The sequence below is a fragment of the Sus scrofa genome, chromosome X (assembly GCF_000003025.6).
Source record: "Sus scrofa isolate TJ Tabasco breed Duroc chromosome X, Sscrofa11.1, whole genome shotgun sequence".
NCBI classification, from domain to species: domain Eukaryota; kingdom Metazoa; phylum Chordata; class Mammalia; order Artiodactyla; family Suidae; genus Sus; species Sus scrofa.
In genome coordinates this window covers 98,818,672-98,843,175 of record NC_010461.5, presented here as the reverse complement: position 1 = coordinate 98,843,175, position 24,504 = coordinate 98,818,672, and the positions used below count along the sequence as shown (strand labels likewise).

The 24,504-nt window shown below is 41.1% G+C and overlaps 1 long non-coding RNA gene across 2 annotated transcripts in view; it reads right to left on the bottom strand.

The window, feature by feature from the left end:
- LOC102165926 overlaps positions 21,832-24,504 on the bottom strand; it is a 62,782-nt gene continuing 60,109 nt past the window's right edge. For both annotated transcript variants that reach the window (XR_002340593.1, XR_002340592.1), the window contains one exon: positions 21,832-22,070. This is a non-coding gene — a long non-coding RNA (uncharacterized LOC102165926). The remainder of the gene's footprint in view (positions 22,071-24,504) is intronic.

The window sequence follows — 24,504 nt, the reverse complement described above, 5'->3', positions numbered from 1 at the left end:
GTTGGGGATTTCCTGCTGTGGTTCAGGAATCTGACTACAGTGACTCGGGTTGCTGCAGAAGTGCTGGTTCAATCCTTGGCCCAGCATAGTGGGTTAAAGGATCCAGCATTGCCACAGCTGTGGCATAGATTCAATCCCTGGCCTGGGAACTTCCATATGCTGGGTGTGTGGCCATAAAATTTTTTTTAAAAACAGCAGTTGGGCCAGGAGAACTGGTAACAATTTAAACAGTAAAAAATCAGCCATATAGAATCTTTAGTTCCTCCCTGAAGTACCTAGATAACAGTATCTAATGCACATTTCCTGAGTTGTTCTACAAATGCTAAAACTCTCATCAGATAGAAGTTGTTAACTATTTGATGACCATGAGCACATAGCCCCCAGACCTACTGGAGCCTGAGGACTGATAATGTTAATCCCAGTTACCTCACCATCAGCCAATCAGAGAATTGCACAAGAGCTGATCATATACCCTGGGATTCTCCTCCCTCACCTGGCCTTTAAAAATGCTTTCTTAAAACCCATCAAGGAATTAGGTGTTTTTAAGCATGAGCTTCCCATTCTCCTTGCTTCACCCGGCAATATCCTTTGCTCCAAACTCCAATGTTTCAGTTTGTTTGGCCTCACTATGCATCAGGCACACAAACTTGGCTTCAACAACTTGTTCTCCATTCCTGTTCTGTAGCATCCTGTTGTAGTTTAGTATATCTTACTTCTCTAGAAATATTATATTCTTTGCTATCTCTTGTTCTTTTGATCTGCTTCTCTGATCATTTTGTCATTCTTTCATTTTGGATGCCTTTTTCAAATGACTAGTGATCTTCTTTTGCTCATTTAATTTTAAATTGAATTTCTAAATGCTGAATGGAATCTTTGTGTGTAGGCAGGATTTGTCAACTGGTGGGCTTCATGTTAGAACAAGCATGTGGCTTTCTGGCATTTTTTGTAGATTTCCCTAAATGTTAACATCTCTGAACTATTCAGACTTTTAAATTATCCCCAAGTGTTCAAACCTGTACTCACTGTCAAAGTTACAAGGTTCCTCCAATTCCTGAGCCTATCTGGAATTTTGGAGGCAGAATCAGCTGTTCCATAAACAGACTTTTAAATTATCTCCAAGCATTCAAACCTGTACTCACTGTCAAAGTTACAAGGTTCCTCCAATTCCTGAGCCTACCTGGAATTTTGGAGGCAGAATCAGCTTAGTTTCCATTGGTCTTCTTTTGTGAGCACTTGGGATGATACCTTCCTCCATTTTGTTCAGTCATTTACCAGTCTTACATCTGCTTTCCCTCCCCATATTAGTGAGGTTAGGAGTTACTGATGAAGCCTGGTTTCATCAAACAGAGAGAAGGAGAGAGATAAAAAAATAAAATCAGTGCTCCAGTCCAAGATATCCAACCTCTAACTAATAGATATACTAGAAAGAGACAACAGTACAAAGGAGAGAAGGAAAATATTAAAGAAAGAAATCAAGATTATGCCCCAGAACTAAAGGACTTGAGTTTCCAGAGAGAAAAGCCCACTGAGTGTCCAGCACAATGAATGAGAAGACATCCCCAGTAAGACTTATCATTATTAAATTTTGGAAAAATCAGAGCTAAAGGTAAGTTATTCTAAGCTTCCAGAGAAGGAATAATCACAATAGGACACATATGGCAGTCAAGAATACTGATTGAGGAGTTCCTGTCGTGGCGCAGTGGTTAACGAATCCGACTAGGAACCATGAGGTTGCGGGTTCGGTCCCTGCCCTTGCTCAGTGGGTTAACGATCCGGCGTTGCCGTGAGCTGTGGTGTAGGTTGCAGACGCGGCTCGGATCCCGCGTTGCTGTGGCTCTGGCGTAGGCTGGTGGCTACAGCTCCGATTAGACCCCTAGCCTGGGAACCTCCATATGCCGCGGGAGCGGCCCAAGAAATAGCAACAACAACAACAACAACAAAAAAGACAAAAAGACAAAAAAAAAAAAAAAAGAATACTGATTGAGAATCAGAATCACATTCAATTTCTCAACAGCAACACTGGAAGTTAAACACTGGGATTTTTTTTTTTTTTTTTTGCCAAATTAGAAATCCATACCCAGGCAAACAACAGGTTCTAGAAAACGATAAAGACATTTTCAGATATTCAAATTCTCAGAGAATTTAACTCCAATGCATCTTTTCCTAGGAGGCTTCTTGAGAGGAACATATGAAATCCAGGAAACGGTGGATGGAACGTAGAAGAGATGCAAAGAGTGGTCCTAGAATGACAATTGTGCCCAAGAACAGAGCAGGACTATCAATGTGGAAATAAAAGCAATATATCATTTTCAGAAAAGCATTACAAATAGCTATCTGAGAGATCTTTTCCTATTGAACACCAGAAACAAAATGCAAAAATTAAAAAGAAAATATTAGTGGTTAAAGGGGATTTTTGGAGAAAATCTATTAAAAGAAACTTTAGAATATAGTTTAAATATAGTTCATATGATTATATGACGTTTCCTAGGGCCACCCTCAGAATTTTGGAAAGGGCTGGTGAAAACACAGCACCCTGGAGCACAAGCTGCATTAGCGTCAAGATGAAGCTATCTTTGGCACAGGCATTGACACGCTTCTGAGGGTACCATCAAAGAAGATCCTTCATGTACCTTCTGAGATGTTCCATCTCATTGCTTTTGTAGTCATACCATTCTGTCTTAAAATGAGAAGTATGTTCTTTTCACACACAATTTTATTGTACACAATATTTGCCAGGCACTGTTCTAGGCATTTGATAAACACTACTAAAAGCATTAACTAATTCTCACAATAACTCTGTGGGAAAATACTGTTATTATCTCTTTTAAAGATATAGCAAATAAGGGTCAGAAGATAAACCTATCTGCCCAAGGTCATGCATGTAAGTTGTAGAGCCAGTATTTAAAGTTATGTCTCTATTATCCCAGAACTCTAACTTGCTTCACTGCACCCCAAAACCCCAAAATTCTTTGGGGTGTATCTGGTTTCTTGCATGCAAATAATCTCTTTGAGATTGTAAACTGTTTTCAATGCTCCCTATTAATGAGCATACAAAATTTCTAGAGCTTTTCTATCAAAGCTGTGCTGAGATGTGGTTCTCATTATTGACTGGAGGTAATGAGGATGATGGGGTCCATCTTGAGAAAAAATGTCATCTCACAAGGCAGCTGCTTCAGGTGAAATCATTACACAGTCTCCATGAAAAGGAAAATTATTCTCCTCTGGCAAGAGAAAAGCGGCTGCTTCTAGAAAAGTTCAGGAAAATTGGAGGGTTCACAATACTTAGATTCATCTACCAAATAACCATCCCAGATCTCCATGTTCCACTTTTTCCCTATCTGATCTTGAAAAAACAGCCACGACAAGGCTGTACATTTAGTCTTTTTGCATCTCTGCCACCTTTATTATCAGATCCTGAGTCTGATTTTTAGTACAATCTGTCCTGTAGCTGCAGGAGATAAGGATCTCCTTTAAAACTGCCACAGAGACGGAGTTCCTACTGCAGTCAAAAGCAACCATTCTACTCCAAGATCCTCATAAATAACATTGTCCTTCTATCGATTAAGTGCCATAGATACTTGACCTCCCCATAGCATGCCTTGTACCTTCATATCATACCAATAAATTACCACATACCACAGGTGAGAGCTCAAGTGATTGCAATGCCCTTTCATGGCAGGGGTTATCTTCATACACTTAACACCAGCAACAGGGCCCCTACTGCTTTTAGACAGGTCAAAAATCCAACCCCAAAACTTCATCCTGATAGTCTGTTTTCTAGAACCATTTCTAATATCAAATTTCTTAGCCAGGGTCTTTTTTTTTTTTTTGGCTGCCCCCATGGCATGTGGAAGTTCCCGGGCCAGAGATTGAACCCACTCAGCATATGGCTGAGTTCCAAGTGTGAACACCCCCAGAGACAGGAAGGGGAGGCTGCCAGTTTCTTGAGGCATAGGCCCAGAAACTGGCATGGTGCCACTTCTGCTGTATTCTATTGGTCAAGTATTCACAGAACCTGGATTCAAGGGGAGGGGACTAGACATTACCTCTCAATGGAAGGAGTGTCAAAGATTTGGAGGCCATGTTTTAAAACGGCACAGCTTAGAGCCCATAACCTGTCACTAGGTAATGGTGTTTTGGGTTTTATGGTGGTAGAGTAGGAGGCACTTAATCCATTAAGTGTCTGCTTACATGATTGTTGTTAGACAAACTCTTGATACCCCTCAAGTCCCTGAGAGAATGGTAGCCAGGATGGAAAGAACAATATAGATAATATAGCTACCAGTTTGTGAGCACTTATCATGGGCCAGACATTGTTCTGAGTTCTCTTCATGCATCAGCTCATCGAATCCTCCCAGTAATCCCATGAGGTAACAATATTATTGTTGCTATTTTACAGACATGGAAATTATGGCATAGAAAAATTAAATGATTTGTCCAAAGTTATCCAGCCAGAAAGTAGTTGAGCTGCGGATTCCGGCCCAGATCTGTCCATACCCCAGTACCCCCACTGAAAACCATTATAACACACTGGAAAGGGTAGAGGTGGGTCAGTCAAAGACAGAGGGTCTGCCAGGCCACAACCCTGAGCCGGGTGCAAGGGTTTACAAGCCTTCATTGGTAGCAGCCTTATAGGAAGGAATATGTGTAAAATATCAGAGCACTTGGGATTTTCCACCACAGAAGATTCATGGTCTGGGAAAGCATGAAAGGAAAACAAATATTCATTGTTGAGTACCTTTTTTTGTCAGGCATTATGATAAGTGTTTTATGTGCATTAATTTCATATAATTCTTTGAACAATCATATGGTAAGTACTATTGTTATTGCCATTTTGCAGCTAAGGAAACTGAAAGAGATTAAGTAACTTAATCAAGGTCACACAGGTGGAAGTGGCCATGCTGGGATTCTAGATGAGATCTGACTCCAAACTCATACTCTTAATAATTACATGTGAAACCTTGGGGTTTTGTCTATAGTGGCCTAGCCCCAGGATTGGGACTGCTGTGTAGAGTCTTGGGGGAAAGATTGCTGAAAAAGTTGGGGAAAGGTGCAGGGCACTCTGAGTCCATCTAGTCCATCATATTGCTCTTAGCCAAGCATCACCTGTAGTTGTTTTCCTTTCTTTGTGCCTACTTCCTTTTATCCAAGGTCTCATTAACAGCCAAGAATATTGACTCCACAAGGCACAAGCTAGTCAGAGCAAATCCATCTCCAATTATTCTTTTTTCCCCAGTTAATTGATAGCTAACTATTGAAGAAAGATTAAAATAATTGACTTCCTGATGACACTGAACAATTAAGTTCTTAGCTCTCTTCACAAATCTAATCACTACCTAAGTGGAGATTAATAGAGATGGATCTGCTATCCATCTAACTCCCATTTTGCAACCAACTACCCATTGCAGGCTTCTGACCCTCTAAGATACTCTCTCAGAAGCAAGTTTAAATCCTGGCTTAGTCAAGTAAACATTTCCAAGCAATTAACAAATTGTTAATTGCTAAATAACTAGTTGTCCTGAAAAGGAGAGAGAGATAGTAACAGAAGGGGGTCTAGATTTCAGGATTCCAGTTGGAATGGTTCTTGGAAGCATGCCCAAAGAGATTAGGTTCAAGCCTACCTAGCTTCCTCCCCTGCAGATGTCTAAATTCTGGTAGCCTGGTTCCTTGGCCTTCACCTCTAACCCCTCAGTACTTTGGGACAACACAAAGTCTCTAGTCTATAAAGTTAAAAAGACCTAAGACTAGAAGCCTATCACTCTGAGGTCTATAATGGAGTCCCAACCTAGGTTTGCAGACTGATATCCCAGGCTTAACTTTGGATGTCTATCTCACTAACACTTTGGGCATCTCCTACCCCAGCCCGAGCTGGAGTTCAATGTGCTTCTATTCAGATGTTTTATTCCAAAATGGTTCTCCTACCCAGACTATGCAGCTTTCACTGGCCAGACCTAGACATCAGTCCCTGAGCCACTTGTCCTAGAGACACCTCCTGGAAGCGTTCACAGCAACTGGGTCATTCTTTTTTTTTTTTTTTTCTGGTCTTTTTGCCTTTGCTAGGGCCACTCCCATGGCATATGGAGGTTCCCAGGCTAGGGGTCTAATGGGAGCTGTAGCGCCGGCCTACGCCAGAGCCACAGCAATGTGGGATCCAAGCCGTGTCTGCGACCTACACCACAGCTCATGGCAACACCAGATTCTTAACCCACTGAGCAAGTCCAGGGATCAAACCCACAACCTCATGGTTCCTAGTCGGATTCATTAACCACTGAGCCACGACAGGAAGTCCAACAACTAGGTCATTCTTAATTCTAGTTATCATAGAAGCTGAGGGAGGAAGTTACCACTTTATGGTCGATGGCATCAGCCTATTAAGTAGTTAGCAAATATTGGCCCTGTAGACACAAAGCCACACCCCTCCAACAACAACCCCAGAGGCATTGCTCTGTGGGAGCATCTCATCACTGTCTGGAGGGACCTGGATGACCCTAAACCTTGCCACTGAAAAGCTAAGGCACCCAGGTAGGGGAACAAGCAGGGCTACTATTCTTTATTTCCTGTTTTGGCACCTACTAAAGGTCTGAAAGGTCCAGACCCGAAGCTCTGCAGAGCAGTTAAGTTTCATCTTGATCTACTTCTGTTCATGCTGCCCATGACCTACATAAGAACGGCAGCACAGCCCATCTGGGCTCATTTTGTCTGATAATTCCATGTCTTCTCTATTAGGTAAACTCTAAAGACTGGAAGTTCAAACACTGTTTCTCCAAGGAATTAAAATTTCACCATTGGCCTGGGTCTCCTCAAAGCAAGTATAGTCTCTCTCAGAGATAGGAAAAAAAAAAGAAGAAGAGCAGACCCCAGTTTTACCCCAGATTTGCCTGTAAAAGAGAAGATTCACTTACATTCATGGGCACTACACTACACTACATGGACAAGGCATTCTGGGTTGTAAAGGTACTTTGTAAAATCTGAGAATAAGAGGAAGGCAGTGGGAGTTCCCATTATGGCTCAGCAGTAACCAACCCAACTAGTATCCATGAGGACTCAGGCTCAATCCCCGGCCCAACCCAGTGGGTTAAGGATCCAGTGTTGCCATGAACTGTGGTGAAGGTCACAGACATGACTCAGATCTGGCATTTCTGTGGCGTAGGCTTGCAGCTGCAGCTCCGATTTGACCCCTAGCCTGGGAACTTCCATATGTCATGAGTGTGGCCCTAAAAAAAAAGACAAAATTAAAAAAAAAGGCAGTGGTCATTTTTCCTGGGCCCTAAGCAGGTGTTCTCAAATATGGGCAATTGTATAATTCAGTAACAGCAACCTCTGATTATTCTTGAGTGCTTTCTGTGTGTAAAGCATGTTATATGTAGTATGTCATTTATGCTTCACAGTTCTCATAGAGATAAGCACTAGAGCCTGACTGTCTAAGAATGGGGGGCTCTAAGGGTAGGAGGAAAGGAGAGAACCCTGAAGGTGGAAAAGGTAAGGACTAGCTCCTCTGAGACCAGTACATAAAGATGCAGGAGGCAGGTTCTGAAACTGTCTGGGATCTGCATCCCACTTGAAACCTGGAAGTGGTAGTAGAAATTCTGTTTGAGGAGTACTTCTCTCCAGGCTTAGTTATCCTCTCTTCTAACTTCTTGTCAACATCCTTAGTGAATTTAGGTGCTTCTATCTGAGGTTAATCCCTCATAGATTCCATCTCCTCTTGCCTCTACAGGGACACTGGCCCTTCATTTATCTCCTCTGGGTAACATTTCATCCTCACTTTTTGTCTTTTAGCAACTTCTTTCATTCGATGGAACTTAAGAAAATATATTTATGAGCAAAACTATGGAGGCAGTGAAAAGATCAAAGCTTGGCAGTTCAGAGAGAGGGGGAAAGGGATGAATAGGTGGAGCACAGGACATTATTAAGGCAGTGAAAACATTCTGTATGATACTACAATGGTGGACGCACAAAACAATGCACTTTTCAAAATCCATAGACTATACAACACAAAGAATGAGCCCTGGAGTTCCTGTCATGGCTCGGGGTTAGCAAATCCAACTAGGAACCACGAGGTTGTGGGTTCAATCCCTGGCCTTGCTCAGTGGGTTAAGGATCCGGTGTTGCAGTGAGCTGTGGTGTAGGTTGCAGACGCAGCTGGGATCCTGCGTTGCTGTGGCTCTGGCGTAGGCCAGCGGCTACAGCTCCGATAAGACCTCTAGCCTGGGAACCTCCATATGGCGCAGCTGCGGCCCTAGTAAAGACGAAAAAAAAAAAAAAAAAAAGAATGAGCCCTAATTTAAACTATGAACTTTAGTTAATAATATATATCCATATTGGTTCATTAATCGTAACAAATGTACCAGAGTAATGCAAGATGGTAATAACAGGGGAAACTGTGGAAGAGGGGGAGAGGGGATATAATATGGAAACTCTCTGTACTTTGGCCTCTATAAACCCAAAAATGCTCTAAAAATAAAGTCTATTCAAAAAACAAAAACAAGGAGTTCCCTTCGTGGCGCAGCGGAAACAAATGCGACTACGAACCATGAGGTTGTGGGTTCAATCCCTGGCCTCGCTCAGTGAGTTAAAGGATCCAGCATTGCCTTGAGCTGTGGTGTAGGTCGCAGATGCAGCTCGGATCTGGCGCTGCTGTGGTTCTGGCATAGGCCGGCAGCTGTAGCTCTGATTAGACCCCCTAACCTGGGAACCTCCATATGCCGCAATGTGGCCCTAAAAATACAAAAAAAAAAAAAAAATACTTAAGCCCATTGCATTTCTCATTACAAGGATTCATGGCTCCCTGGAAAACAGCTGATTCCAGATCTAAGGTAGAAGATGTTCAAGATGAGCCTAAGCTACCTTGTCATACCAGAAAGCAAGGACGCTATCCAAGAGTACTGCGGCATGTCAAAAGGACTCAGGAGCCAACCTGATGGGGCTTCTATTGACCAGAGATTGTCAAACTAGTTGAGCATTGAAAAAAACGACTGTAGTTGATTCAAACACGTCCAATATATAAAATCCTACAAGTTCATTCTCAAGAAAAAATTCATTATCATTGGAAGTTTCTAGAGCAACAATTTATTATACTAAAAATTAATAAGGGTAAAGAATTAAGCATTGATTCTGCATTTCCTGGTCAAACAGTATTTCAGGGTCACTAAAATACTTGAGAATGAAAGTTCTTCATCATGGAGAATTCCACTAATCAATGCAAAAGGAATGATAGGATGATAAAATCACCATTTCCCAACTCCTAATGAAATAATGGATTTAGGCAAAGATCATCAATGAATTCTAAACCTATTAGGTGCAAGTTTAACAAGGAACAGGCCAAACACACCTCATAATGAAATCAACCTCATCACTAAAAGTGAGACAGACAAGATGTGCCTTCTAACTGATGCAATTAAATGTACACAGAACCACCTACAAAGTATTTTTGCCAAAAGAAATGAACCTGAAACAAATTGATCCTCTAGCCTAGATCTAAATACCAGTTATAAAGGCAATAAAAGAGACAGAAGTACAAGTTAAATGGTACCAGAAGGAGGTAATCAGCCAAATACAGAAAATGGAGCATTTTAAAGAACAAATAACCCAATTTCTCCAATATCATGGTGTCTTAGCCAGTTCAGGTGGCTATAACAGAATATATGATAGACTAGATAGCTCATAAACAACAAAAATTTGTTTCTCCTATTTCTGGGGGCTGGAATCCAAGATTAGGGTGCCAGCATCACTGGATTCTACTTAGGGCCTGCTCCCTGGGTGCAGACAGCTACCTTCTTGCTTTGCCTTCAGATGGTATGAGGGGTGAGAGTACTCTGTGGGGTCTCTTCTATAAAAGCACTAATCTTATGATGAGGGCTCCACCTTCATAACCTAATCACTTCCCAAAGGCCTTACCTTCTAATACCACCACACTGGGGAGGTAGGATTTCTATATATGAATTTGAGGAGGGTGGGGACACGAACATTCAGCCCACAGTACATAGGAAGAAAATGAGGAGGGGAAATTGTTATAGAATAAAAAAAGACAAAAAACACAGCCCCAGGCGGCTATAGCTCTGATTGGACCCCTAGCCTGGGAATTTCCATATGCCGCAGGTGAGTCACTAAAAAAAAAAGAAAGAAAGAAAAGGAAAGGGAAGCAAAGAAAAGAAACACAGCCACGAAATGCAATATGTGACCCTTGCTTGGATCATGAGTCAAACTAACCATTTTTTAAGAGAAACAGGGAAATTCAAATATGAACTGGCTATTAGATTATATTAATGAATTACTACTAATTTTGTTAGAAATGAAAATAGCATTGTGGTTATAAACTAACCAAGTCCTTAGTTTTTAAAAAGTTGTGTAGGAGTTCCTGTTGTGGTTCAGAAGAAATGAATCTGACTAGTAACCATGAGGATGCAGGTTTGATGCCTGGTCTCACTCAGCGAGTTAAGGATCCAGTGTTGTTATGAGCTGTGGTGTAGGTTGCAGATGCAGCTCGAATCCGGCGTTGCTGCGGCTGTGGCATAGGCCAGGGGCTGCAGCTCCATTTTGACCCCTAGCCTGGGAACCTCCATATGCCCCGGGTGAGGCCCTAAAAAGATAAATAAATAAATAAACAAACAGTTATGTAAATTATACATGTATCTATGTGAACATACAAACACATACATATATGCATGTATATGTGTTACATGTGTGTGTGTGCACATAGATACATATATGTAACTTTTTAAAAAGACATTGACTCTAAGAGTATAAAAGCTAAATACTGGTTAAAAGAGCCGCTTTTTTTTTTTTCTTCACTTGATTACTAGGGCACTCTAGTGGTATAGTAACATAAACAGACACAGAAGCAACTTAAGACTTTGATATTGGGTTAAAGGAAATGGATGACACAAAGCACTCTGCTTGCGTCAAACACACTGATTGGAAGGCCCCCACAAAATTAGCTTGCTACTAAGGCTGCCTGGGGCTTAAAAGATCTTGTCTTACAGGCTGGAAATCAATAGAGCTTCTGATCCAAAAGCTTTCTTTCCAGAAGCTGGTAAGGGAAATTATCCAGGACTTCAAAATAGATTTGAGGTTCCAGAGTATAGCCGTAGGGTACTTCAGAAAGCCAGTGAAGCATGCGGGGTGGTTTTATTTGAAGATTTTAACCTGAGTCATCTTTGATAAGAGAATCTCCATCATGCCCTAAGATGCCCTATTATCCTGCTCGATAGAGTGAGAAAGAGTTTAAGCTAAGGCAGTTTTTATGTGTTCTGTAGTAGATTACGCAAGATATTTTTTTTAACTGGTGACTTTTTTTTACACAAAGAAATGTCTATATGTTGCATTTGAGCTTAGGTCATCCCTTCATGCACTCAAGATGAGTGTGAACGATGACTACCCAGGTTTAGTGAAGGGAGCACTGTGGCTCAAGAGTGGCAAACTGCTAATCTACAGAATGGATGGGTGATAGTTTCTCCTCCTCATGATGCATATTTTTGTATATTAATAAGTTAATAACTTATTGGGTAGCAATCATAATACTAGAACTAATTAAACATGTAGTGGGTCTTTTGTAATAATATTGATTATGATTTGATCTCAGTGTTTAATAATTGAGGCTGTTTTTAAAAAATTGAACTTGAATCTGAGTAGTATCTAGACCTACTACTAATTCATAGGAAATACAGAGGACAGAAGAAAATGTTAAACACCATGGTAGAGCATTCAGCAAAATCCAGGCTGTGGAAAACTCTTCTGGACAAACAATCCAGTTTCTTCAATAAAGTGCAAAGAATAAAAAGATATAAGGAGAACCTATAAATTAAAAGAAATGTAAGGGACAAGAGCAAAATAAACCAATGGGACCTAATCAAACTGACAAGCTTTTGCACAGCAAAGGAAACCATTAAAAAAACCAAAAAGACAACCTACGATGGAATGGAAGAAAATAGTTTCAAACAATGCAACTGACAGGGCTTAATCTCTAAAATATACAAACAACTTATACAACTCAACAGCAAAAAAACCAACAACTCAATTGAAAAATGGGCAAAAGACCTGAATAGAAATTTCTCCAAAGAAGATACACAGATGGCCAACAAGCATATGAAAAAACGCTCAACAGCACTGCATATTAGAGAAAGGCAAATCGAAACTACTATGAGGTACCACCTCACACTGGTCAGAATGGCCATCATCAACAAGTCAGCAAATAACAAATACTGAAGAGTATGTGGAGAAAAGGGAACCCTCCTGCACTGCTGGTGGGAATGTAAACTGGTACGGCCACTATGGAGAACAGTTTGGAGATACCTTAGAAATCTATACATAGAACTTCCATATGACCCCGCAATCCCACTCTTGGGCATCTATCCAGACAAAACTCTACTTAAAAGAGACACATGCACCCGCATGTTCATTGCAGCACTATTCACAATAGCCAAGACATGGAAACAACCCAAATGGCCATCAACAGATGATTGGATTAGGAAGGTATGGTATATATACACAATGGAATACTACTCAGCCATAAAAAAGAACAAAACAATGCCATATGTAGCAACATGGATGGAACTAGAGACTCTCATCCTGAGTGAAGTAAGTCAGAAAGAGAAAGACAAATACCATATGATATCACTTATATCTGGAATCTAGTATACCACACAAATGAACCTTTCCACAGAAAAGACAATCATGGACTTGGAGAATAGACTTGTGGTTGCCAAGGGGGAAGGGGAGGGAGTGGAAGGGACTGGGAGCTTGGGGTTAATAGATACAAACTATTGCCTTTGGAATGGATTCGCAATGAGATCCTGCTGTGTAGCACTGAGAACTCTGTCTAGTCACTTATGATGGAGCATGATAATGTGTGAAAATAGAATGTGTACATGTATGTGTAACTGGGTCACTATGCTGTACAGTAGAAAAAAATTGTATTGTGGAAATAACTATCAAAAAAAATAATAAGGAGTTCTCGTCGTGGCACAGTGGAAACGAATCCGACTAGGAATGATGGGGTTGCAGGTTCGATCCCTGGCCTCGCTCAGTGGGTGAGCTGTGGTGTAGGTCACAGACGCAGCTCGGATCTGGTGTTGCTATGGCTCTGGCAAGGCTGACAGCTACAGCTCTGATTGGACCGCTAGCCTGGGAACCTCCATATGCCTCAGGTGCAGCCCTCAAAAGACAAAAGACATAATAGTAATAAAATAAATCAAAAAACTGCAAAAAATAATAAAATTAGTTTACTTTAAAAAAAGAAGAGTCTACAAATAACAAATGCTGGTGAGGGCATGGAGAAAGGAGAATCCTCCTACACTGTCCATGGGAATGTAAGTTGGTGCAGCCACTATGGAAAACAGTATGGAGGTTCCCCAAAAAACTAAAAATAGAATTACCATATGATCCAGGAATTCCACTCCTGGCATATATTCAGACAAAACTATAATTCAAAAAGATACATGCACCCCTATATTCACGGCAGCACTATTCACAAGAGCCAAGACATGGAAACAATCTAGGCGTCCACTGACAGATGAATGGATAAAGAAGGCGTACGTATATACAGTGGAATACTACTCAGCCATAAAAAAGAATGAAATAATGTCAGGTGCAGCAATATGGATGGACCTAGAGATTATCATACTAAGTGAAGTAAGTCAGAAAGAGAAAGACAGGAGTTCCCGTCGTGGCGCAGTGGTTAACGAATCCGACTGGGAACCATGAGGTTGCGGGTTCGGTCCCTGACCTTGCTCAGTGGGTTAACGATCTGGCGTCGCCGTGAGCTGTGGTGTAGATCGCAGACGCGGCTCGGATCCCAAGTTGCTGTGGCTCTGGCGTAGGCCGGTGGCTACAGCTCCGATTGGACCCCTAGCCTGGGAACCTCCATATGCCACGGGAGCGGCCCAAGAAATAGCAACAACAACAACAAAAAAAAAAGACAAAAAGAGACAAAAAAAAAAAAAAGAAAGAAAGAGAAAGACAAATACCATATGATATTACTTATATGTAGTACCTAAAATAGGACACAGGAGTTCCCTGTGGTGCAGCAGGTTAAGGATCCTGCACTGTCACTGAAGTGACTTGGGTTGCTGCTGTGGCTCGGGTTTTATCCCTGGCCCGGGAACTTCCACATGCTGCAAGTGTGGCCAAAAAGAAAAAATAAACTAAAACATGACACAGGAGTTCCCTTCATGGTGCAGCAGAAACAAATCCGACTAGTATCCATGAGGATGCAGGTTCAATCCCTGGCCTCCCTAAGTGGATTGGGGATCCCACGTTGCTGTGGCTGTGGGTGTAGGTCGGCAGCTGTGGCTCCAATTCAACCCCTAGCCTGGGAACTTCCATATGCTACGGATGCAGCCCTAAAAGGAAAAAAAAAAAAAGACAAAAATGAACCTATCTATCAAACAGAAACAGACCTACAGACATAGAGAACATACATGTGGTTCCAAGCGGGAGGGGGTGGGGATGGATTGACTGGGATTTTGGAGTTAGCAGATGCAAACTATTGCATATAGAATGGACAAATAACAAAGTCCTACTGTATAGCACAAGGAACTATATTCAATATCCTGTGATAAACCATAATGGAAAAGAATATAAACAAGAATGTATATGTATGTATAACTGAATCACTTTACACAACACTGTAAATCAACTATACTTCAATTAAAAAATAAAATATGGGTTCCCAGTGGCACAGCAGAAATGAATCCGACTAAGAACAATGAGGTTGTGGGTTCAATCCCTGGCCTCCATCAGTGGGTCAAGGATCCAGCGTTGCCATGAGCTGTGGTGTGGGTTGCAGACGTGGCTCGGATTCTGAGTTGCTGTGGCTCTGGCTTAGGCCGGCAGCTACAGCTCCGATTGGACCCCTAGCCTGAGAACCTCCACATGCCGTGGGTGCAGCCCTAAAAAGACTAACTAAATAAATAAATAAATGTAAAATAAAATATAACTACCCCCAAAAAATGGAGTCTGAGGAATCTGGCCATACACATTTGTGAATAAATATGGGCTTTCCATAGGTGGAACTTACAGTTTCCTTAGCTAGATGAGGATGATGATAATGACAGATAGATAGATAGATAGATAGATAGATAGATAGATAGATAGATAGATAGACAGACAGATAGATAAAATATGTTTAAGCGAAGGAAATCTGGTAACTAAAGAATACATTATCGGCAGTTCCCGTCATGGCTTAGTGGTAATAAACCCGACTAGTATCCATGAGGATGTGGGTAGACTCCCTGGCCTCTCTCAGTGGGTTATGGATCCTGCGTTGCCCTGAGCTGTGGTGCAGGTTGCAGACATGGCACAGATCCTGAGTTGCTGTGGCTGCGGTGTAGGCCAGCAGCTGCAGCTCCGATTCGACCCCTGGCCTGGAAACTTTCATATGCCACAGGTGCAGCCCTAAAAAGCAGAAAAAAAAAGAATACATTATGGGTATTTATAAGAGCTATTTTTAATATATTATAGAGTATCATTTTTTTGGCTTTTTTTTTTTTTTAGGGCCGCACCTGCAGCATATGGAGGTTCCCAGGCTAGGGGTCAAATAGGAGCTATAGCTCGGGATCCAAGCTGCATCTGCGACCTGCACCACAGCTCAAGGCAACACAAGATCCTTAACCCACTGAGCAAGGCCAGGGATTGAACCCAAGTCCTTATGGATACTAGTCAGGTTTGTTAACCACTGAGCCACGATAGGAATTCCTAGAGTAGCATTTTTATATTAAGTGTTTTACAGTTAATAAGATGTAATTATGCTCTGTCCCCACCTCAGAATAATTAAATCAGAATCCCTGGGGTTTCAGGCCTGGACGTTGGCATATTTTTAAAGCCTTTCAAGTGAATCAAGTGCATAGCCAGGGTTGACAACTACTGCTTTGGGGGAATTGTGATAAGAAAGTCAAGGCTCATGCTTTAGTGTCAGCAAACCCCAAGCCAGCTTGTTCCATGAAGCAAGCACAGCGCACTAATCACTCACCCAGCACAACAGCTTCATTCCTGCCCTGCCCTATCCTCACACACACTGAAATCTCCCTCTCTTAAAGCCCTCTGGGGATCTTGATTCATACACACTCCTGTCCTCTTTCATGTGTCCCCTTCTCTCCAGGATACTAAATGGACATGGAGGTATCTAAGCAACTCTGTGTGAGTATGTCTGTATGTGTGTTTCACAGATCGAAAGGTCACAGAGAATATATTTCCCAGGGACATAGAAAAGTGTAACAGAGAACAGGTCACTGAATCAATTCCAGAAGTATCAAAGTCAATAAGCAGAAGTGAAGTACAATTTGGTTGATGTCATGCTGCTGGCTTTTATAATTGGGGCTGCTTTGGAAAAATAAAGGAGAAAAACACACCTAAGAGATCAGCCTGGGTAGCATCTCTATTTGGAAAGTTCTCTCTCTTTTTATCTCTATCTTTCCTCTTAAACATTAGATAAGAAGGTTTCAGTAAACTTAGACCCATGAACTTCAGAGTCTATGAAACCCTTAAAATTCTTTGCGTGTGTACATTTTTGTGAAGAATAGTCTCATAACTTCCCTCAGATTCTCAAAGAATATCATCAATTACCGTTTTAAACAAAGGTGTGCACATGTGCACGCATGCACATAACACACTCACACATACCATGTCTTGTCTTTAGGGATGTTTTAGCCTGGCAGGCCCTATAGCTATTTCTGAACATGAAAAATGGTTGACCTGATCTCACAACTGCTTCTTTTCTTTTCTTTTCTTTTTTTTTTTTTTTTTTTTTTTTTTTTTTTTTTGGCACTTACCTTTGGAATCTTCCCTGTCCTGTTCATTTCTCTGGCTGTCAGACCTTGCACTGTGTGTCTGGGGTTACATCTCAAGTTGTAAGCCATTTTCAGCCACTGGTATTCCCATACCTACTCATCCTGCTTGGGTTGCCCCAGGCTCAGGTTCCTGCTGCTGGGCCTTCCAGGGTAACCTACACACAAATGACCGCTACCTAAAGCCTCAGATCTCGGTCCCCACCCGTTCTTGGCCTACCTCCTCCCTTGGCCCTTATTAGCTGAGGAGCACTGAGAGAAGAGAAGAGCAATCTAGTTAGGTGGAAATGGTCCATGTGAGGAAGCAGTGAAAAATGAAGTTGGGCCCGACTAAGTTAGGATCAGGTTGCAAAGGCCCTTGAAAGAAGGCTGACAAGGTGGAGATCCTTCCCCAAGGAGAAAATGGAGAACCATTGGAGATTTTTAACCTGGGAAAGTGGCATGATTAAAATGATGCTTTATGGAGTTCCTGTCCTGGTGCAGTGGAAACAAATCCGACTAGGAACCGTGAGGTTGCAGGTTCGATCCCTGGCCTTGCTCAGTGGGTTAAGGATCCGGTGTTGCCGTAAGCTGCAGTGTAGGCTGCAGACGCAGCTCGGATCTGACATTGCTGTGGTTGTGGCTGTGGCTCAGGCCCACAGCTGTAGCTCCAATTCAACCCCTGGCCTGGGAACTTCCATATGCTGCTGGTGTGGCCCTAAAAAAAAAGCAAAAAAAACATAAAACGATGCTTTAGGACAGCATTTCTGAAAAAGTGTTGTATGTAATATTAATTGATGTTACATGAAAAATAAGTTTTGTGGTCAATTAAAACATGCGAAATACTGGTTTAAAGAAAGTTAAAGATATTTCTTTATCACAGGACTCCTTGGACTCTTTAATAGTGTACAAAGTGAATTTTCGAGAGGGATTTGAACATTCCCCGGTTCCTAAACTTGCGTTAGCTCAACAATTCTCTTTTTAAAGGGGCTAACATTCCTCAAAGCACAATTTGGGAAAGAAGACTTTAGGAAGATTAATCTGGCAACAGTGTACAAGTGAGGCAGAAATTAGATGAAAATGGCCCAGGAGACTATGGGCAGTAAAGCAGGTCTGGTGGAGTAGCAGCCCACACCACCACCTTGGCAGGGACAATTAAGTGGAACAGGCGTGTCAAAAGACTATTTAAAGAACAGTGTAAATTGGGGCTGAGCCTTTGGTGGAAGACAGAAACTGTGTCTTATTCTTCTTTTACCTCCTATACTGTAACATCTAACAAAGAGCTTTGCATATGAGAGAAATATACATACTTGCTGACCATCACTATATTCCCAGCACCAGAAATTTAATAAAATTTTCTGTTCCACTTTAAAAGTAGTTTACCTGGTATTTTTAATTAGCACAATTTGCAAAACTAGCTTACTGATCACGATGCAACTGAAGAGGGGATTGGGGTTATCTTTTTATCCACTTTCAAGGCAGATTGCATATTTTGGTGAGAGCACTGGATTGAGGGCTTTTATATATAAGAAGAAGAGGGAGAGAAGATGGGGGAAGAAGATAAAGAAAAAATGTTCTATCCCAAGGGTGTTTTGATTTGTTACTCAGCTGCCTCCCAAAAGCTTTCAAGGATATCTTTTGGCCAATAGCTATATAGATTTCGGTGTCAAGGTTACACGAAAAACACTCAACATTAACAGTTAACAAGTTCACTAGCCAGAGAAATCTGAGTGATGTAAGAAATTCCAAAGCACAATTAGGGAAATTTTTGCTTGGTTAATCAGGATTTATAGAGTTAGTCCCCATGGTTCTAAAATCTCATGTCACAGATTTCTCAGTCAATGCTAAGTCAGTTATAACAAATTGTGGAGTTCAGGTTGTTCTCCCAAAATTTTACATTAACTTCAATTTTCTGGTCACATTTTTAAATTAACCAATATGCTTCTGACTTTTAATAGCCCTTTTTAACAGAGGCAGTCCCCGATGAAGGCAGAAGACACGTGGTTTCCTAAGAGGGTTCCAACAGCCTTCAGGACATCATCCATGCCAACAGGATCAACATGGTAAGCCAGAGACTCTTAGGCAATAAATGCAGCCTCAATTCAGGTGGAGTTCAACTGGACTGCCACTCCCTTGAAAGGAAACATCTATCCCCAAGGGTGCTGCATTATTTGCCGAGACCAGCTCAGCAGGATGGGGCTGAAGAACGGGTGCTGTGGAACTTAAGGGAAAAAGCTAACATAAAGTAAGACACAGAGACAGTACAGGTGGGAACCAGGGGACTCAAGGTCTCTGGAACCAAGAGCCCCGCCTTAAGAAACCACACGCTTTTACATTACTCTGATGAGATCACGTGAGGAGGGGCTATGGGTGGATGATCAAGCAAGAAGATTGGAAAAACATGTCTCACGACAATTATTTATATAAACCTATACAGCAAAATCAGCATATCAGTCTGTGCCTCTGTTTCCTCATCTGTAAACTGGGAATGATAATAAATTCACTTCATGTGATTGAGGCAAAGATTTAATGAGTTCATACATGTAAAATGCTTAGTACAATGCCTAATAAAAATAAGTACTCACTGTTAACTATTTTTTACCATTATCATTGTTGTTGTTGTTAATAGACTATATTAGCAAAGCCCAACAATATAACAAGATATAATCATATAGTTGTTGGCAGAGGGAAGATTTTCTTATAGGAGCATGCCCTATTTCCTTCATTCAACTCTACATCTTTCTCACATACATCCTCAAAGCCCATTTCCTCTAGAGAAATCTGAGTGTAAAATCCTGAATTTCGGGTTACTTTTTGTGGTGGAGCAGAAACAAATCTGACTAGTATCCATGAGGATACAGGTTCGATCCCTGGCCTCTCTCAGTGGTTCGGGGATCTGATGTTGCCGTGAGCTGTGGTGTAGGTCAAATATGCTGCAGGTGCAGCCCTAAAAAGACAAAAAAGAGATATATACTTTTCTACTATCCTTTATCCTCTACTATGGGATATATTCTTTATACTGTCAAGGATTAACAGTAGCAGATATTGGGTCATCTGATTAACATGGAGAGAGCCAGATCTCAGCTCTTACAGATCTTCTGTGGGCAACCTATGATTCTTCAATCTTTCTGAATTCTGTATTACAATATCCTTTTATACTTTTAATAAATGATACTGTTATACAGTTATACATATTATACTCTTTATACTTTTTTATTCATTTATATTTGATTAGACATGTGGTAAATACATGGTTCTCCTGCACAATAATGTAAGAAAACATCCTTATCTTAGAGTTGGTGACCAATCTTCTGGTATTCCATGTTTATATCTGATATCTTTCTCTGACACACTAGCATAGAGCACATAGGTTAAGTGACTCTTACTTGCAGAAACTTGATGGGATTAAGGTCCTAGATGCATAACGAATCCTCAGGTGTGGATTTTTTTTTCAATGGTAGAAACAATGCTATGAAGTCAAATTTGGAGAAAGAGCCAAGAGAACTTATGACTCAAGACTGTCAAAAGCAGCAGACCTTAATATATACCACCTACAAAAACTAACTCAAAATGGATCAAAGACCTAAATTCATAGAAGAAAACGTTAAGTACAAATCTTCATTACTATGGTTTGGAGTATAGTTTCTTTCTTTATTTTCCCCCTTTTTTGGTCACACCCACAGCATATGGAAGGGACCAAATCTGAGCCACAGCTGCAAACTACAACACAGCTGCAGCAACACCAGATCTTTAACCCACTGCACCACAGCAGGAACTACCTGGAATATGGTTTCTTAAATACCATACCAAAAGAACAGTAACAAAAGAAAAAAATTAATTAAATGCACTTCATTAAAATTGAAAGCTTCTGTGAATTGAAGGACATCAAGAGAGTGAAAAGATAACCCACAGAATGGGAGAAAAATAATTACAAATCATATATCTGAATCAGGTTTAATATCCAAAATACAGAAAGATCTCCTACAACTCAACAACAAAAAGACAAACAACCCAATTTTAAAATAGGCAAAGGAAGAATTCCTGCTGTGGCACAATGGGTTAAGGATCTGGCATTGTCTATGTGGAGGCATGAGTTTGATCCTCAGCCCGGTGCAGTAGATTAAGGATCCAGGGCTGCCACAGCTGTGGCATAGGTCAGAGCTGTGGCTTGAATTTGATCCCTGGCCCAGGAACTTCCATATGCCCAGGGGGTGGCCGAAAAAGAAGAAAAAAATAAAATAGGCAACAGAATTGAAAAAAAACATTTGCCAAAGAAGATATACAAATGGCCAATAAGCAAAAGATAAGATGTTCCATGTCACTAGTCATTAGGGAAATGTAAAGCAAAACCAAAAAGAAATACTCTTCACTCCAATTAAAACAGCTATCATCTTTAAAAAATCAGAAAATAAGAAGTGTTGATGAGAAGTTGAAGAAATCAGAGCCCCCATGCCCTGCTGATGGAAGTAAAATGGTGAGGTCACTGTAAAAAAGTGTGGCAGTTTTTCAAAAATTTAACACAGAATTACTATTCTGAAGTGAAAGTAGGGACTCAAAGAAAAGATATCTGTTCACCAATGTTCATCGCAACCCTACTCACAATAGCCAAGAGGTGGAAACAACCCAAGTGTCCATCAACAGATGAATGGATAAATAAAATATGGTATGCCTGCCCATACAATAGAATATTATTCAGCCACAAAAAGGAATTAAATACTAGATACATGAATGAACCTAGAAAATATCATTCTGAGCAAAATAAGCCAGGCGCAAAGAATAAAAATTACATGGTTCCGCTTATAGAAAATATCTTGAATAGGCAAACTCATAGGGACAGAAAATAGATTAGTGGTTACCAGGGACTAGGAATGGGAGGGATCGAAAAATAGGGGGTTATTGCTTAATGGGTACAGAATTTCTTTTAGGGGTGATGAAAAATTTTAGAAATAGGTAGCGGTGATGGCGGCATAATATTGTGAATGTAATTAATGCCACTACACTGTACACTTAAAATAGCTTAAGTGGCAAAGTTTCTATCATATATATTTTGCCACAATAAAAAAGAGATTGCTTTATCCGTGTCAATGTTTTATTTGAAATGAGAAGCCATTACAGAAGCAGAATCAGTTCAAGAGCATTTGTACAGGGGGCCTGAGAACCCTGCCAGCAACTCCAAACTTGCTTTTGCATAAGGATGGTGGTAGTTCGGTGTGCTCGTTCAATTTTCATCCCATTCTCATCAGATGCTGCTTTGCTGAGCTTCAGGGTAGGATTCATGATCCATGGCTCTATATGAGATCTCTGGAAGCCCTGGAAAGAGAATGATCTCAGTGCTTGTGTTAGGCAGGGGGAGGGGATGTTTCAAGATCTGTGGATAGAGCCAACATGTTTGCTGCCCAGGGTTACAAGGCATGGAACAAAGGAGCAGATCCCAAAGGTAGAGTCTGGAGGATGCTAAGATGCAAACTGATATAGAGCCCAAAGCATAAATCAATCAGTCTGAAGGCTTAGCAGAAATGTAAAACCAAGATACAGAAGCAAAAATTAGAGAGATATAGGGAAGCTAACATAAGAAGCAAGTTAGGGTGGGCCTAAATTAATCCTGAGCTGTCTACCTCAGATTTTTATACATTTCTCATGCCTGATTTTGCATTTAAAGGCCTGAAAAGAACAGAAAGTTGAAGTATTTTGACATTATAAACCACAATTATTAGATTCTCTTGAGAACATTCCCTTTTAAGGAGAGAAGTTACCTGGGAAACTGACAGGAGCTGTTAGCCTGAGAAGGGAAGAATTGGGGCATGTAAATCTTTTCTCCTCTGCAAACGACCTATGGAAATAGCAGCATCCCTCAGACATAATAAAAGAATGTAGAGGACATTTCATTGTAGGCACAGGGACTTTAGAAATGGAAGAGAAAACAATTGTCTCTTGCATGAAAGCTGGAGGTTGGACATTGGAAAGTGCATATTACATGAAACAGTTGTTCCAGGGGTGTTAGTATCTGCTATGGAAGTCCCCCGCCCAGAGGAAGTAAGCCCACATGCTAGTTATCCAAGTCAGATCAGTGGCCTAAAGGCTAAGAGTGGTAAGAGGTAGAGAAAATGAGGACAGCTGAGTGGAGCTGAGGCCGAATGAGACAAAACCTCCAGTAGAGGAGACTTACTACACAACTGGGAAAGCCTTCCCTTTCAACCTGAGCAGTGCTCCTACAGCTCATTCTTATCAATTCAGTGCAGAGGCCATCAAATCATAAGGCCCACTAGATCTTTTTCTATTGCCACCTAGCAGAGATTTGGGCCCAGAAGGAAGGAAAATGCCTTTGAATGTAAAGGGGAAAGAGGCAGAGAAGGTACAGAAAAGTAAGGAGAGGTATTGATAAAAGAAAGTGTGGGAGTTCCCATCGTGGCACAGCAGAAACAAATCTGACTAGGAACAATGAGGTTGCGGGTTCAATCCCTGGCCTTGCTCAGTGAGTTAAGGATCCGGCGTTGCCGTGAACTGTGGTGTAGGTTGCAGACGCAGCTTGGATCTGTCATGGCTGTGGTGTAGGCCAGCAAATGTAGCTCCAATTTGACCCCTAGCCTGGGAACCTCCATATGCCGCAGGTGCAGCCCGAAAAAGCAAAAAACAAAAAAAAAGTGTGGAGAGGCATAGAACATAACCCATTTCTTCTGTTACAATTTCGAGGACTGGGGCGGGGTTGCAATGGGAGGGTGCCTTGCCAATACCTCAGAAGAGTAAGGCATTAAATATTTACCCATCAGTCAGGGGCTAAAATAGATTACAATGTGAAACTAGCTGAATTATGAGAATTACCTGAGCAGTAGAAAACTGAAATATATTAAAGTCATCCATCAGACCCTCCTATTGCTAGTAAATGATAATTGGCTGAATCCATTTTACGGGGTTGCCACCAAAGTTTGCTTAGGCTCTTCTGGCAGACAGTAAAAGGAGCAGGCCCTGGGCAGTTAGCCTTAAGGGTAGGATTTGGAAGAGACAGGCTTCTTACCTGTGTAGTATTAGGCAGAAAACAAGGAGTAAACAGTATGGGGGGGGGGGCGCAGGGAGGAAGACAGCAAGTCAAAGTTAGAATAGGGAGTTCAAATCTGCTGTCAATCAAAGTGTTTAGACCTGAGGTTCTTAACCTTCTTTGAGCTATTGACCCCTGCGACAATCTGGTAAAAACTATGGATTTCTTTTCAGAATAATATTTTTAAGTGCATGAAATAAAATATGATGTATTACAAAGGAAACAAAATATGCTGCTAAAAATTACAGAAGATTTTATACATGATATAGTAATATACGTCTCCTAATGAACACATTAAATAATAAGACCTAGTGGTGGGTGTAATAACTACCATAATTTCAAAAGCAGTGATGAGCATAAAAATATTTGGAAATCTCTACAACTTCTGCAATATGATTTAAAAGGATCCCTACTGGTTTCAAAGCTGCAGGTACTGTGAACACTACTGTGGTTCACTGCTTACATTCATGATACAAGAAAATGTTAAAAATCAGTTAGAGGTTAATGAAAACAAAGCTGTATTTTTTTTTCTCCATACCAATTTAATTACCCCTTGATTTTCATCCATGGACTCCCTGGGAACTCTTACACCCACATTAAGAATCCCTGAGAGAAGTAAAAACAGGATACCAAACAAGGAACAATGAAAGTTAAGGGCAAAGAGTCACAGGAGCGAGGAGGAGTTCTAAATGAATTCAGATGATGAAGAGC